Here is a 15,987-nt window from a genome sequence, read left to right as displayed (position 1 = left end):
ACCAGGACCACTCTTATTCCTGGGTGAGGATTCAGCTCTGAGAGTCAAAGCAACTCACCCAGTAATTAAGTGTGTTTCCAAGGAAGAAGGAATAGGCCTCCTGGCACTGGTGTTGGTTAGTTCTTGGCTCTATTGATGGAAAGTATAATCCACCATTTCCCAAGGAGCAAGAATAGCAACTGCCCGTCTTTCGCTCCACCTCATTTCATAGCACATAACCCACAAACAGTTCAGCTTCTCTTCATCTTACATCTGCCCTCCAATTTGCCTTCCTCTTTCTCTTTCATGATCCCACCACCTATGTGCTTGTCTCCCACTGCAGAAACATTTTTTAAATTACAGATTAAATTTGATTTTTTGTTCTCCCATCACTAGTAGCTTCCTTTGATAATCTGGTAAATGCAGCATCACTCCTAAATGATAACTAATGGCTGTAGTAAAAGTCTACTTAAAAGCATTTTCAAGTCAATGAATTCACCCTTTGACAGTAAGTGGCACTTTACCTGAATATTTAATAATTTATGATCTTCTCCCAGTTTATATTGATATTTTCATAATGGAAATGCATTTAAGGTGTTTGAGATTTCGGTTCATTTTATAAACTGTCCATTTTGAAATGCTTATAATCTGGGAGCGACACTAACATTTCATATTTCATCATAAGTATCATCATTGGGATAAAATACCAAGTCAAATAATTTAAGTAGATTCAATATCATGCTTTCAGTGTCATAAGTATATTAAAATACTTAGAACACTTAGCTTTCCATAGTTTTTGCAATGAGACTAATTTAATGCGCTCTGGCTATTATTGGCAACCAAACCTGGTAGCCTCATTTAGCATTAATTCATCATGATCATGAGGTCATTTACTCAAAATGATGAACAGTCTTTACAGTAGAGAAACAGGAATAAAAATATTGTGCATTTTAAGTGTCTAAAAGTGAGAAGTTCTCAGAATGGGTCTATTTTCATCAGGTTAAATTATGTAATTTGAAGAAAATTCTACAGCATTGATTGTTTAGCAGTGATTTGCTACAATTTCATATCTATATTCCTTAAATCTGAAATAGGGTATTATATTCATTTCTCAGAATAAATAAACAAATGTGGAATTATTATTATTCCCAATTTGAAAAGAACATAATTGTTCATCTTTATAAGTTGTCTATAATTGTCCTTAGACTATCCTTCTGACCAAACTCAGATTTTTGTCTAGTGAAATTTCCTTATATTTACTTTGTTTGTATTTGGGGGATACATACATACATTATAAATTTTTAAAAAATTAAAATTTTATTTAAAATCAGTTTTCTCCGACAGAATGCCACTAGGTAAATCAACCATGTTCCAGACCAGAACACGTGCTAGAGTAGATATCCAACCCAAAAGAGACTTCATGTTTTTTGTGTTATTTGCTTTGTTTTGGTATCAATACGATTCATTTAAAAAGCACTGAGAATTATCAAAGAAGCAGAAACAATTGCTTCTTATGTAAGTTAAAATTAAATCCAGGCAGATTTATGTAGGTTTTTAGAAACTTTGTATTTCAACTATCAGTAATATTTCTGGGATATTCATGGTCATGCTTTGGGTAGTACAAAGGACATGTTAAGGACTCGATTTACTTTAAATGTGGGACTCTGGGAGTGTGACCATGGTCCATTGAATATGTGGACAAGACAAATTATGCTAGTTTCTTCTGATTCCTCCTCCTCCTCCTACTCCTCCTCCTCCTTCTCCTCCTCCTCCTCCCTCTCCTCTTCCTCCTCCTTCTCCTTCCTTCTCCTTCTTCTTCTCCTCCTTCTCCCCATTCCTCCTCCTTTTCCTCCTCCTGCTCCTTCTTTTTTGTAGGTGTGGGGTGGTCACAAGGCTGAGGAAACTGACTTGGGAGAAGTGAAAAGTGAGAGTAATATTGGGTGCATGAGATGAAATACATAAATAATCAATAAAAATACGTTCAAACAAAATCCCCATAAACTCTATTTTTATGCTACAGAACAACTCTAGTTGTCCCATTTAAAGTTAAGTTTTCCAATTTGAATCTTACACTGTAGGATATCAACTTCTAGGAACTGTTTGCAAGTTACAATAAAAAGCCACATTGTAGAAGATTCAGTTTTCGCCTTTCACTGGAATTTCAGTAGTCCTTTTTCTGACCATGTATTGGCACTGAGAGATTTTGGAGAAAGCAACCAAGCTTCATACATTCCAAAGCAAGTCTATGTACGTCTTATGTATGTCTTACTTTCTTTACCCCAGGAGACCAACTTCCCAGAGTCAGCGGCCATCTGTATGGACTACTTACCGATTGCAGTCAGGGAGTTGACTTGAGTACTTCATTAAAGTTTATAAATGAATCTTGCCAGGGATAGATCAGAAAATAGAATTAACTTAAATTCTACTTTCCCCTTTCTCATGGCCATGATTGACATCTGTTCCTGTTAAAATGAAACATGTTAATGATTCTTACATATTAATTGTTAATCTTGAAATCGTGCCTATGTTTCCTGTTACGCAATTGAGACTCAAGTGTTGAAGGTCCAAAGGGTAGACAAAGTTTGGTGACTAAAGCCCAAAATCAGAGCTAAGTTTCTTCTCTCCAGCTCCTTCGTCTTCATGTTTCTAATGGTCATGAAGCTGACCTCTTTGCCTCCTCAACTGGCCTAGATGATGTATTCAGAGAGATCTCCCTTGACTATTCAGATCATTCAGTGAGTACACATGGGCCCTCGGGTATAGCAAACAGCAGTAGGGAATTAAAAGAAACACAGTACAAGCTCTACAGTGTTCAAACAATTAGGTCGGTGTTTATGCAGAACTGGTGGCCCCTTTTTAACCCTGTTCAGAACAGCATAAAAAACAAATATCACTGGTTCACAGGAGAGAAGCAAGGCCACATGGACATAATTTATAAGTTAATTAGCACAGTCTCCTGGGCCAAGAAGTGACAGACATGACACCTGCTTCCAGTGAACAAATGAGGAAAGATGAAAGGAAAGTAGAAGGAGCTTCTTCTCTCTGGAGGTGCGTGGTCACACACAGGTCGCTTTGTCTGCTCTACGAATTTTAATAGACTGAAGTGACTTTGCATGTCTAGCTATAAATACGAATGCAATTAAAATGTTAACACTGAAATTTCCAACTAGATTAACTGTTATTGTTATGTACCAAGAGGAGCATTTATACACTGCGTTGTTTCAGATATCAAAAATGCTGTTTATTTTTTTTTAAAAATATCTATTTTCCTAGTATGCTGTTTAAGCATTTTCAAAAAATATCTTTAAAAATAAAAACTATTAATTCTATACATTTTTATAAATAAATTAACAGAAAGGAGTAATTCATATTTGGCTCTGTCCATATATCATCTATCTATGTATCTATCTATCTATCTATCTATCTATCTATGTATCTATCTATCTATCTATCTATCTATCTATCTATTTGCCTATCAATCATCTATCTACCTACCTACCTATATACCTACCTATTTATTTATGTCTTTAAGAAAGTCTGAAATGGGGCTGGAGAGATGGCTCAGAGGTTAAGAGCACCGACTGCTCTTCCCGAGGTCCTGAGTTCAATTCCCAGCAACCACATGGTGGCTCACAACCATCTGTAATGGGGTTGGGTGTGTCTGAAGACAGCTACAGTGTTTATATACATTAAGTAAATAAATAAATCTTTAAAAAAAGAAAGTCTGAAATGGGTGAGAATAATACTACAACCCAGTATTCTGAGGTTGTCTCTTTTAGCTGCAACTAGATATATTAACATTTCCAGGAACTGATGAAAATCAATTACTGCCTTTCAACTAGACAATATCTTAACATCCTGTTTGTATAACAAACATGCAAAGTAAACAAATCAATAAACTTATAAAAAGCTGCTAGTGTAAACTCAAGAGGTGATTGGTTATAATTCCCCAGGTAAGAGGTCTGAAGCATACATTTTCCTGCAGCTTTTTTTTATTAAAATTTACTATGGAGTGCAATGTCTGTTGGGTATGAGGAAAAGAGGAGAAGCAAGAGTAGTATGGGTTAGAAAGCAGAGCACATACAACAGAGGCTCAAACACACAGACCTCAGACTGTATCAGCCCTAAGGGTGGTCTCGAGTTAATAATGAGCTATTGGCTTTTATCACACACACACCCAAAGCCTTACCAACATATACAAAGAGAATGTCCTTTGTGTGTGATAGTGTGTGTGTGTGTGTGTGTGTTTGAGCGTGCACATGATTGTGTTTGTGCATGTGTATGAGAGAAAGAGAGAGTTTATAATGTTTATTACACCACCATTATACCATGGAAATTTAATCTAAAAAAAAAAACCCAACTAAAAAAGCATTTTGTTTTTTAAATAAAAAGCCATAATATAAAATTCATCCAACATAGTGGTTATTATAAAAACAAAACAAAAAACCAAAGGAATCCAAAAAAGCAGCCTTTCTTCAAGTAGCATTAATAATGAACACCTTGGAAATTACCATTGCTACAGTTTCTCTAGTCCGGCCCAGGATGACTGAATCTAAAGTTCTGGTTTATGCCTCAGCAATTTCCTTTAGGAAACAAACCCTCCAGATGGTTCTGAAGCGCTCCAAAGTTTTAGAACCACAGACTTAGTACAAGACTTTGAAAATAAAACTGAGCACGAGACCAAGGCAAAATCACAAAGCTGATCAACATGTCTCAGGACTCCGTGACAAGGCTGGGACTAAGACCAGGTCACACGCATGGTTCAATTGTTCAGATTTTGGTTTCGGTGAATGTCGTTCAGATCCTCCTCTACTGCTTGATCTGTTTGAATAACTTACGCAGGCGGTGTCTGGCAGCGTTACACCTGCAGAAGGTACTGTGTTGAAGGTTCACGCATCTGTGCTTTAAGAAAAGGGTGAACAGGAAAAACACGTTACCTTACATGAGTTGACAGTAAGAAGTAAGGCAGCCTTGAGATTGACAATGTTTTATACCTTAGCAAGTCTCATCAAGGCCAGGAAGTGGTTCGTCTGAGATTAACAATGGCAGAGCAGAGAAGATGCCACGGCAGCGGAAGTTTGTGAGAGGAATTATTCTTTCAACAATAATTTGTCCTATGAGATTGTACCTAACCCTTTCTTTCTAGAATTTTAGATGACTGTAATTTGAGTAAAGAGTCTTGCAGCATTAAATGCCTAAAGAAAAGTTTTCAGAATTTAAAAACAATAAACTCTGGACAGAAAGAAAAGAATCACTTGACAGTGGGAGCATCAGGCGGATACTTCTTAACAATGTACTAGAGATTAATATTACCAGTGAATTGTATATATGTGAGGATTCATTTCATTGTGTGTTTATTCTGGTCTACATAGTTTCCTCACCAAGTCACCATATTCACAAGGATTATACACTCTGGGATGATTTCTATAATTTATCGTATGAATGAAATTATTACTGTTTCAATAAACAGTAGGTAGAACTACAGAAATTTATGAGTACATGTAAATTTCATTTTAGTAAAAATTGAAATACTGTCAGTCCTATTATTGTTCTGTTTCTGTGGATTTGTGTGTGTGTGTGTGTGTGTGTGTGTGTGTGTGTGTCCGCACGTGCGCGCACATGCACATGTGCACATATGCATGTTTGCAGGTACAGATTTAAATATATAGAGACCAAAGGTGGATGCCAGATGTCTTCCTATCTTGATATTCATCTTATTCTTTCGAGACAATGTCTCACTATACCTGGAGCTTGCCCATTAGACTATACTTCCTGGTCATCCAGACCCAAGAATCCCTTCCTCTTCATGTCTCCAGAAGCAGGGTTATAGTTCTAAAGCAGCACATGTGGCTCCTTGTACACTCTCATTCTTGAGAGTTCTACTTGCATCCTCATAGTTGCTAGATGTCTGTTTTATCAACTGAGCCATTTCCCTAGCACATATTTTCCTAACTTTATTCCTAAGGACGAGAGCTTTCACTACAGCCAATTTATCCAAGTGTATATGAAACATCAAGCTGTATAACTAATATTGGGCATTCAAATTCTTAAACAGTTTTCACCAGGCGTTAGACATCGTTTCAAGATTACATGGAATATATGCAATTTCTCTGTGCTCTGGCTCATCTTCAGAGACTATACCTGAATGTAACACACTATATCTGAACAGAGAGTGAGGCTCTATTAGCAGATAAATCCATTCCCTCTCCATAAAGCTGGTGATGCAAACACTTCATTTCTCTACAGATTTAGAAACTCATAATTCACTAATGCCATAGGGTGATGCTAGTGGGAGAAAAGACAGAGCATTCTGCAAAAATCGTGCTGAAGCTCTGATTAGATGGAAAGGTGTGCTCAACTCAGATAATGAGTCACAGGCAGCGATACACGGCTCTCATAGCTGTAGAGTAAAAAAATCACTTCAAGCCCAGGTCTGATTAGCCTTTAGGGACGGATGAGATCAGAAGCCCAGTGTGTCTGGCTTTAGGGTATCTGTTCCTCTATGATGGAATGAATGTCCCTTCACTCAGGAAGGTTATAAGGAAACAGGTCTCCTGATAGGTGACTCGGAGATATAGGAACAGGGGCCAACTTTCAATCTTTGTAGAGGGAGACTTGCCGTTGAAATGCCTGAGTTTTGACAGGAATACTGCAGTTGGTTGTACTCACGCCTTAAATTGGAGTGAGGGAAAGGCAGGGTCTGTCATTGGCTGATGATGGATTTTCATCTGCTCATAACAAACCGAGGAGCTCCGACAGCCTGTTGAAATAAATTTAATGTTATTTTGGAAAAAGAGAAAGAAAGCAATAGTGGAATCATTTTTTTTGGCAGCTAAATTCAATCCTGTGTGGAAGTAAGGCTAACATAATTTCAAGTGCCATAGGAACCTTTAATCTCCCACAGGACTTTTTAACTTGTCCCTTCCTTCTGCTTCCCAGGTTTCCTTTATTCCTTTCATGAGTCTGGTTTTCTATACCTTGCCTCTGAGTGTCTTTTGCCTGGACATTAAGGGAAGTGATCCATGATTATATAACATAAACGTGTACTTAATTTGATTATGTTTCTCATAATCCCCAGGGAATTTTTATCTTGCTGAATAGATGAAAGGACAAATAAACCCCAAAGGAGTTACTGGTTGGCTCTGCACTTTCTGTGTTCCTAAGATAGCAGTTAATAAGGATAGATATGCAATCTCTCCTTTGGGGCAATATTTGATCCATAAAAATGGGTTTTCTGTTTTCTGACAAGCTGATGATGATGATGATGATGATGATGATGATGATGATGACAGATGCTTTTTCTTTCCCAGCCAAAACAAACGATCATTCCTAGAGTATATCCTGCCTCAATAATAGAAATACCTATTTTACACAACATTGAGTTATATTTATTGAGATACTAGAAATGATATTATGTATAAAGAAAATGATAAATATGTCATAAAATTATTATAGCAGAGATATCCTCTTCTCATACTTGTGTTATGGTTATACCTTAATACTTTTGTAATATTTAGTGCTCTATCTCTCTCTCTCTCTCTCTCTCAAACACACACATTCACACACACAAACACACATGCACACACACACATACATTAAGTAATAAATCTTTGGAAAGATCTCTTTTTATTATATCTCCACATTCTTCACATTTTCATTGATACCGATGACTTTCTTTCTTGTTGTTTAAGATACAGTTCCTCAAAGTGTAGCTCCTATTCTAACAGCATCTCTATTACCTGGATTAATGAGAAAGATTCTCTGGTCAATAGCTCAGATTTGCCCGACCATAAATTCTTGAGTCAAAGCCAGTAAACTGTCGCAATATCTCCCCAGTAATTCTGGTACATGCTAGTAAGTGGGAACAGCTGGTAAGCAGTGTTTGAGAGTCGGAGAGAATTCCCAGTTCATAACACCATTGGGGGCATTTGTAAGTTTTGTAGCAATACTGACATGTTGCTATGGAAACAGACAATATCTACAAAATTCAACTATTTGTCCCATGTTCTCCTTTCTTTTCTTTTAACCAACTCTGAAACTAGTGGTTCTTCTGACAGACTTTATTTAAGGTCCTTATCATTCTTACATTTGGAATATACTTTCATAGTCACTCATGTGAGTGACTAGTCTAATCTCTTGACATTATCCCATGCAAGCCTTTCTTCATTGGTAACTCTATGGTTTGGATATATAATGTTCTCAACAAGGTTCATGGGATAAAATACTTGATCCCTACTGATGGCTGTTTTTAACAGGGTGGTGGAACGTTTAGAAGGTGGATTTTCACTTGAGGAAGTAGGAGCCTGAGGATAAGCTTTGAGATTCTATAGCCTGATTCCATTTCCATGGATACAGCATGGCCAGATGCATCTCTTTTCTCTTTCCCTGCTTCCTCCACGATAGTGAATTCTATCCCTTTGGATCATAAACTAAATTACAACATTGGTTCCTCAAATTGCTTACTTTTTGTTCTTTAAATCTTTTGACTAGATGCTGGCAACTATAGAACAAGAAAACAATAATTTTACCTCTATAGTCTTCCTAATTCTTAACTGGGATGATTTAGACAGAGTGATTTAGTTTTCTACACAATGAGAGAATAGCAAGAGAAAACCATGCATATCTTTGAAGCTTTGTTACTTCATTTATACATTGTAGATACTTAGAGACAAGAGTAAAGTTAAGAAAGGTAAGATGTTTAATGGTGAAAATCAATGTACCAGGGACTGTTATCATTTTAGAAGACAAACTTCTGGGAATCTTTGTGAATATGTTTCTGGATTAAGTTAATTGAGTTGGGAAGATGCACTCTTAATATGGAACTGAGATCCTGGACTGAATTAAGAGGGAAAAAAAACAAACAAAAAGACAGACAGAGAAACAAACAAACAATAAAACAGCCAAACAAACAAGTTGCATACCAGGATTCACTTCCTTAGGCTTACTCATTATGGCTGCAATGTTACCAGCTGACTCAAGATCCTCGAATCCATTTTCTCTTCCATCTCAGATTGTGTCTCTACTACTGTATGTAAGCCAAAATAAGCCCTTCCTGTGTTAAGTTGCTTCAGGAAGAAATTTAACTGTAGCACAACTAATACAGGAGGTGACTTCTAGCTTCAATACTGATTTCTCCTTAAATAAATATGGGTGTTAGGAAGGCAATACAGGGGAGCTGACTAGGGAAGGCACAGGAAGAGGGGGTGTTAGATTCGCCTGGCTAACTAGTCTTTGGTGCTCCTGCCATTCTGCTTCCTGCAATGATTTCCCAGTCTTGTTTCCCAGTAGAAGAGAGATTTATAAAGAGAGCTCTCCTTTAAGATTGCCAAGTCCATTTAAAAAGGACAAGTTCTACTTAGATTCAGAACATTTCCTGTGTCTGTACTTTCTTAAAATAATGAGCTCAAAATAATCCTTATGGCACACAGGCATGGTTCAGGATAGTTTATTCTGGTTTCCTGTAGTCCCACTTTTTGAGTGTCCTACTCTGATCTGCTGCAGATCTCATCTGCTGCTGCATACTCTTCCAGACTCTGTTTTGGCCATTGATTTTTAGGAATTCTTACCTTGACATAATCATCCTGAAGTAGTCTTGCAAAACTTATAGTGCAAGGAGATTTCATTCTTCCTTGAGGTGTAACTTCATTGCACCTGTGCAGGTTTCCATGTTAGTTTAAGTCATGCGATTCCTCAGATTCTAATAGAGCACAGTATGAAGTTCTCACCAGTGTCTGTTTAGTTTTGACAGGGTCTTGCTACATAGCCCTGGTTGCCCTATAGTGCACCAGGCTGGCCTGATACTCCCAGACATCCACCCACCTATGCTTCTCAAGTGCATAGATTAAAGGTACACAACCACTACACGGTATTGTTCAGTGTCTTAAATGAGTTACCCCTTTTGAAAAATTGACAGGAATGAAGGAGAAGATATTATTGTGAAATTCTTAATACAGAACCAAGTAACAAGTATTCTTTGAATAATAGAGCTTTAAAAGAGACTGATGAGAGAGTTTTCTGAGTAATGATTTTTGCCACAGACCCTGTTAACCTGGGTGTGATCCTAACACATGTTCTTGCTGTCATTAAGACCATTTATAATTTTTAGTATGAGGTACAAATATCAATATTAACAGGAGTTTGCAGAAGGACTAACCAATAGGAGTTTAAAACTTCATTAGAAGAAGAGCAGGTAGATAGTACAAACAATAAGAGAAGAAAATTTACAACTGGATTTTGAAACTGGGACTAAACTTTTGCCTCTGCAGGTGGGCAGATGATTATAAACTAGGAATCTATTCTCACAGAAGAGCAAAGAAAGCTCAGTTGAGATGGGATCTGTTTCCAATGAAGGGGATATCAAAGGCTTTGGCATTCTACAAGCTCAGTTGACACAACAAATGTTTAGAGAAGACTAGTTTTAATTTCTGTAAGTTTTATTTGTGCAAAATGCTAGCGCAGAGTACTAAACAATAAAAATAAAAGCGATGGCTCATTATATGATCATAACATGGAAGGGTTCACTAGATGATTACTATGAGTTTGGGGCCAACACAAGCTACAGAGTGAGGGCCTGTCTTAAATGCATCCACAAGCAGTATCAACATTGACACTATCACCATCACAACAAAACACTACAGAACCTTCGAAGAATAGAAAGATGCTGTGACAAACTTTCTTGCTGCTTTAAGATAGGCGGTGTGGAAACTTAGTGTAGCTCAACTTTCTGGAATCGGTGAGTGTGAATCAAATGAGAAATCAATAATGGGGGATATGGAATTGGATATGACCATATGTTGTATCTAGGCAAGGCTTCCAGTGATTGAGTTGATTGGTTGAGGAGATGCCATCAGGATCCCCAAACAACCCAGGAAGATGCTAGAACAGAATGTTGTTTTCTGAAAATTGGCAGTGGAGTCCCAGTGCTAAGGACAATATCTACACAGCTTATTGAGTGTAAAAGGGTCTAGCTGGTGTCTATATGGAGCCTTCAACCCTTCATTCTAGTTTTTTTTTGCATGAGAAGGTACTCATCAGGGTATAAAAAGAGAAATCCAGGCACCAACACAGCCACAACACTTGGTGAGGGAGCCTAAGCTCTGGAACCTTAGGGAGACTGGATAACCCAGAGACCTGGGGTAAATCCAAACACAACTGCAAAACAGATCAAGGATATGCTTCACAATGGTAGTCTGCTATACTCCTAGAAAGGTAACTTCTACCAGCAGCAGATAGAAGTGGGTGCCAAGACTCACAGACAGATGTTATGCAGAGAGTCTAAACTGGAGGTATCCATCAGGTCCTTCACCCTATCTCTCCCTGGAGCTCCAGGAATCTGACAGAAGAATGTGAGAAAAAACTGTGGGAGTCAGAGCGGATAAAGGACATCAAGAGAACATGGCCCACTGGATAAACTGTGCAAGGCTCACATGATCTCACAGAAATTGAAGCTACAAGACCTGCTTGATTCTGCACTAGGTCCTCTGCACATATGTTCTGGACATCACTTCCTGCTTTTGTAAGACTCCTAACAGTGGGCGAAGGTGTGTTTCTGACTCTTTTGCCTGCTCTTGTTTCCCATTTCCTTCTATTGTGTTGCCTTGTTCAGCCCAGATATAAGAGCTTTCATATCTTGTTTTATAATTTTGGGTTGTTATCTCTTGAACGGTCTTCTGAAGGCAAACAGAGAGGCAGTGGATCTTCAGGAGACTCAGGTGACAGGAAGCTTGGAGCAGTGGAGGGAGGGGAAATTGTTAGGATGTATGGGATGAAAAAAGATCTTTTTCAAATAAAACAGAATCATAATAACCACCTTACTTAAAGGGTAACACTGATCAAGACCCTGACCACCATGATGGTCACAGAAAGGTCAGACTACTATACTAGTTTTTAACAATAAAGCACTTAAATTATGGCATGAGCATTGCTGTTTTAGATCTGATGCTATTGCTCAGTTTTAGACTACACTGGATTATAAGCATAACTTTTATATACACTGGAGAACTAAAATATTCATGCGGGCTTACTTTATTGCAATGCTTTCTTTATTGCTGATATGAAACCAAACCTACAACATCTATCATGTGTGCTGTATTGAAAATCTGGTAGGAGAGTAGGTTATTTGTCCAATAGACAATAAAGTAGATGTTAAACACTATATATCAAGCAATGGGTTTAAAATATTTTTATTCAAATTATTCTAAAGAGACTCATAGAAAATTAGGCAATTCAATATAAATTTGAGGAATTATTTTCATCTTGTCTTACTGTTCTCATTTACTCATTAAAAATAATGTTCTAAAATTATGTCAACCTTAGTCTATTTGGCTAGGAAACAAAGTTGGACTAAATAATCTTGCTTTAAAATAGAGTTGATTAAAATAAAATGATACTGTATTGTTGGAAATAGCATTTGAAATAACACTTATTTGTCTTCTCCTGTTTTGATATCTGATAAACCAAAGAAAATTAAACTGATGTCACAGAAATAAAAATTAAAAGTTAACTACACTAATGGACCAGCTATATACTTTATTTTTATTGTGCATGTTTCAAGAAAATTCATTTTCTGTAAATATTGATGATTTACCTAAGGGGCCCATTTCACTCTCCTCCATGATTCGCTAAACTTTTGATCTTGTTATCTTGCTTGACCCTTAGCTTCTCAAAATTTAGTGACTAGATAATGTTGTCAACTTTGATATGGTATAGAATTACTGAAGGGATAAGTTTCTGGATATGTCTGTGAGGAATTACCTGTGATGAATTATCTTGAATAGCTTAACAGAGGCAGAAACAACTATCATAAGTTTAGGCAGTGCCATTTCATGGTTAGCGCTACTGAGCTGAATTAAAATGAGAGAGTAGATTGAGTATAGCATCGAGCATTACTTGATTCATCATTGTTGGTGCAATGTGGTCAGCCACGCTCCCACTCCTGTCACCATTCTTTCTCTGTAGAGTTCTATCCCTTTGCCTCCAGAAAGGATTTTTTTCTAACTGTAAGCAAAAATCAACCCTTGCACACATTGACATGCCTTTCAATGATAGCTACACAGAGTTGTCATTATGGTATAGACATATACATGAGGAATCAATCATGGCACCACACAAATTGGAATCTCTGTGTTAGATCCCCTAATCGTTTCTCTGATCTGGACTCAAAGAACACTACTAATGTACCCAACTTAAGTATCTCTCATCTCTTACATCACCTAACTGGGGGCCAATCCTCCAACATGGGAACCTTTCAGGAGATAAGTCACAACTAAAACATAGCAATCAGCAAAGAAGACGAGCCTTATGTCAGTAGTATTCTTGCATAAACACACAAGAATACTGCCTAGTAGCTTCCAAATGAGTATGTTAGATCACTGTTCCTAGAATCCCATGATGATAGAAAGGAGTTGATAGTTAAGAGAGATGAAAACTTTTGTTATATACTCCTTGTGATTATGCATATATACATATTTTCTTTGATAAAATACTATGAAGCATAAAACATTAGACTCACTTATGGTCCCATTAATCTTCCAATATGGAAGCTTCTTTGGCCTTCTGTACACAGAAGAGGTTCCCATACTGACTAGTTCATCCTACCACTCAACAATTCTATTCCTAAGTACACACCTAGGTGATATCTATGGGACGCTAAAAGTAATATAGTAGCACATATTGTAGATATCCCAATCTCATCAAAATGAAATTGAGAGAAACTTTTATTAGGGTTTCTCACAAATATGAATTGCATATACCACAAATAAAGAAGAAAGTATGAGAGAAACTTTTATTAGGGTTTCTCACAAATATGAATTGCATATACCACAAATAAAGAAGAAAGTATGGACTGTATATAACTGTCATAAAAAGGGAATGTAAACTGTAGATGTGTTGTGTATCTGTGTGCAAGTTTAGACTAGAAGACTGAAAAAGTCTAATGCTTAATTTATGTGTTAACATAAATGGAAAGTAGACTGTCCAGTTATTCTGGGGATTTTAATAAAAGTATTTTGAATGTGATTGATGTTTAAATCTTAGTAAAGCAAGTTTCTTTCCCTACTATAGCTGATCCTCATCCAATCAGTTAAGGATCTGAATAGAATTTTATGGGGTTTCCTCTTACTTGGGTTTTTAGGATTAAGATACTGGCCTTTGTTTATCTTGAAATCTGAATTGAATTACAAACCAGCACTGTCACCATGCCTATAGCTAGTCAATCTATATACTGAAATTAATTTCCTTGCCAACTCACTCTCTAGAGGTTGGCTTTGACAACTTTCATAAATGTACCATCAAGTCCTTATCTTCAGACATGCAAACCATGTATACTCACTATTCTATTTCTGTGGACCCCAGAAGTTTTGTCATGTTTCAGCAATGCTTTAATCTGAATTCAGTTTACTGTATCTTCATCAAAAAAGTCCAAACATTGGAGATATTTTCCTTTAAGTTTTCAGAAACTGTCAGTTAATAGAAACTTTCTGAGACTTCTTTTGATGTCAGAGGTTATCAGACTTTCAGAGTCATGAAAATTCACCATGACTGTTCGAATAGCAGAGTATGAACCATGATCTACACAGGGACTTTTAGTCACTCACAGGCCAGAGGGTCTGACATCAACCACACTGCTCCTTCAAGTTCTCCACACATCTGCGAGAGTGAATCGAAGTGTTATTCTACTAGGGTGAAAACTTACAATCACAGAAACTGTATCTGGCAGCTTTGATGTAGACTATGTCATGATCTTCACAAAAGCCTCCTCTCCTGAGACTTTTCCGTTACTCTACAATGGACAGGAGAAGCCTTGGTAACCTGGGCAACATCAGTGCAGAATTCCAAGAGACTGATTGTTCATGGGATTTTGTGTATGACCCTATCCTCACTGTATTTTAAAGTCTTTTGCAGGGGCTTAAGACTCCTCAGGGAATATTGTAGCTCTTAAAGGATACTACATTTATAGTTTAAAAATGTAGAGACCGAAAATTTTTCTTAAGTAGTCAGCGTCCATGTTTATTATCACATTCAGAATTATATTTCTAAGCTCTTTTCACCACAATCATAATGCTGCTCACTCTGGGCTTTTTGCCCTTCCCAATGGACAAAATGCTAATATTAAAACTTGTTAAAAGCTAACAAACTAAGAAATGAAGAAAATCACATACCTGAAGATAGACTTATTCTGGGCTGTCCCACGCAATGCTTACGGCAAACATATTAGTGAGAATAAAAAGGAGCAGAAATTATGTATTTGTCAATCCCTAGGACCAGGAGGTAAGATTTTAATGGATTCACCAATTTTTATTTAGAAAGTGGATTAAAACAGTAAACACATCATGATACCCATGCAACTAACATTTTATATTCACAACCTCCTTGGGTTTTGCCCACAGCTTTATCAGTCATAAAAATAAAAGAATCCACCCAGACTCCATATGGCCAATGTTTCTTTGATACCTTTGAGACTCTTAACATATGTGGGGTTTTTTTTTTTTTTTGTTGTTGTTTTTAAATACAAAAGTTTGGCACTTTTCATCAAGTAACTGGATTTTTTTTCCAAAAAAATAAATGTCTCCTTTAGGGGTGCTTTTCAAAACCTGTCAATCAAAATCTGTATTGTTGAATACTCTTTGCAGACTCTTTGTCTCTTTGATTTTCCTGACTACTTCATCAGTTCTTCAGAGTAGCCTCTTGGATATCCAATTCAAGCTTTTGAACAGAGTCCTTTCCAATTCTCTAGTCATGAAATGACAGCCAAAATCCTTAAATGCATACAAATAGTTCCATGTCTTGATTAATCCCGGACTCATTTGAAGGCACTGGGTTATATTTCCTAGTGGAGAACACCACAGCCATGAAATATTGGGGAATGTGTTTCTCTATTCGCCTAGAGGCTACGTGTATAAACAAAAGTAAATGAAACGGAGTTTTAAAGATAAGATCTCAATCTTAGGCCAACATCCAGCTTGTATATAACACAAAGAGACATAAAGCTGGAATGGATGTACAAGATGA

General features: G+C 37.0%; 2 long non-coding RNA genes across 3 annotated transcripts in view; both read right to left on the bottom strand.

Moving 5' to 3' along the window:
• The window catches only part of LOC102549466 (uncharacterized), an 86,267-nt gene extending 83,826 nt beyond the window's left edge, over nucleotides 1-2,441 (bottom strand). The window contains exon 1 of the long non-coding RNA XR_015622529.1: nucleotides 2,309-2,441. This is a non-coding gene — a long non-coding RNA (uncharacterized LOC102549466). The remainder of the gene's footprint in view (nucleotides 1-2,308) is intronic.
• Nucleotides 2,442-3,953: 1,512 nt separating this feature from the next.
• Nucleotides 3,954-14,774, bottom strand: LOC148005415 (uncharacterized). Of its 2 annotated transcripts, none has more exons than XR_015622532.1 (3): nucleotides 14,672-14,774; nucleotides 6,649-6,739; nucleotides 3,954-4,881 (listed from the first exon to the last, which is right to left on the bottom strand). It is a non-coding gene; the product is annotated as an uncharacterized LOC148005415 (long non-coding RNA). The 2 variants fall into 2 exon arrangements; XR_015622533.1 differs by lacking the exon at nucleotides 14,672-14,774 and adding an exon at nucleotides 9,546-9,676.
• Between the last annotated feature and the right edge of the window lie 1,213 nt (nucleotides 14,775-15,987).

This window comes from Rattus norvegicus, chromosome 6 (assembly GCF_021556685.1).
Source record: "Rattus norvegicus strain SHRSP/BbbUtx chromosome 6, alternate assembly SHRSP_T2T, whole genome shotgun sequence".
NCBI classification, from domain to species: Eukaryota; Metazoa; Chordata; class Mammalia; order Rodentia; family Muridae; genus Rattus; species Rattus norvegicus.
The sequence above is the reverse complement of the archived record's forward strand: the minus strand, read 5'-3'. Positions and strand labels throughout refer to the sequence as shown.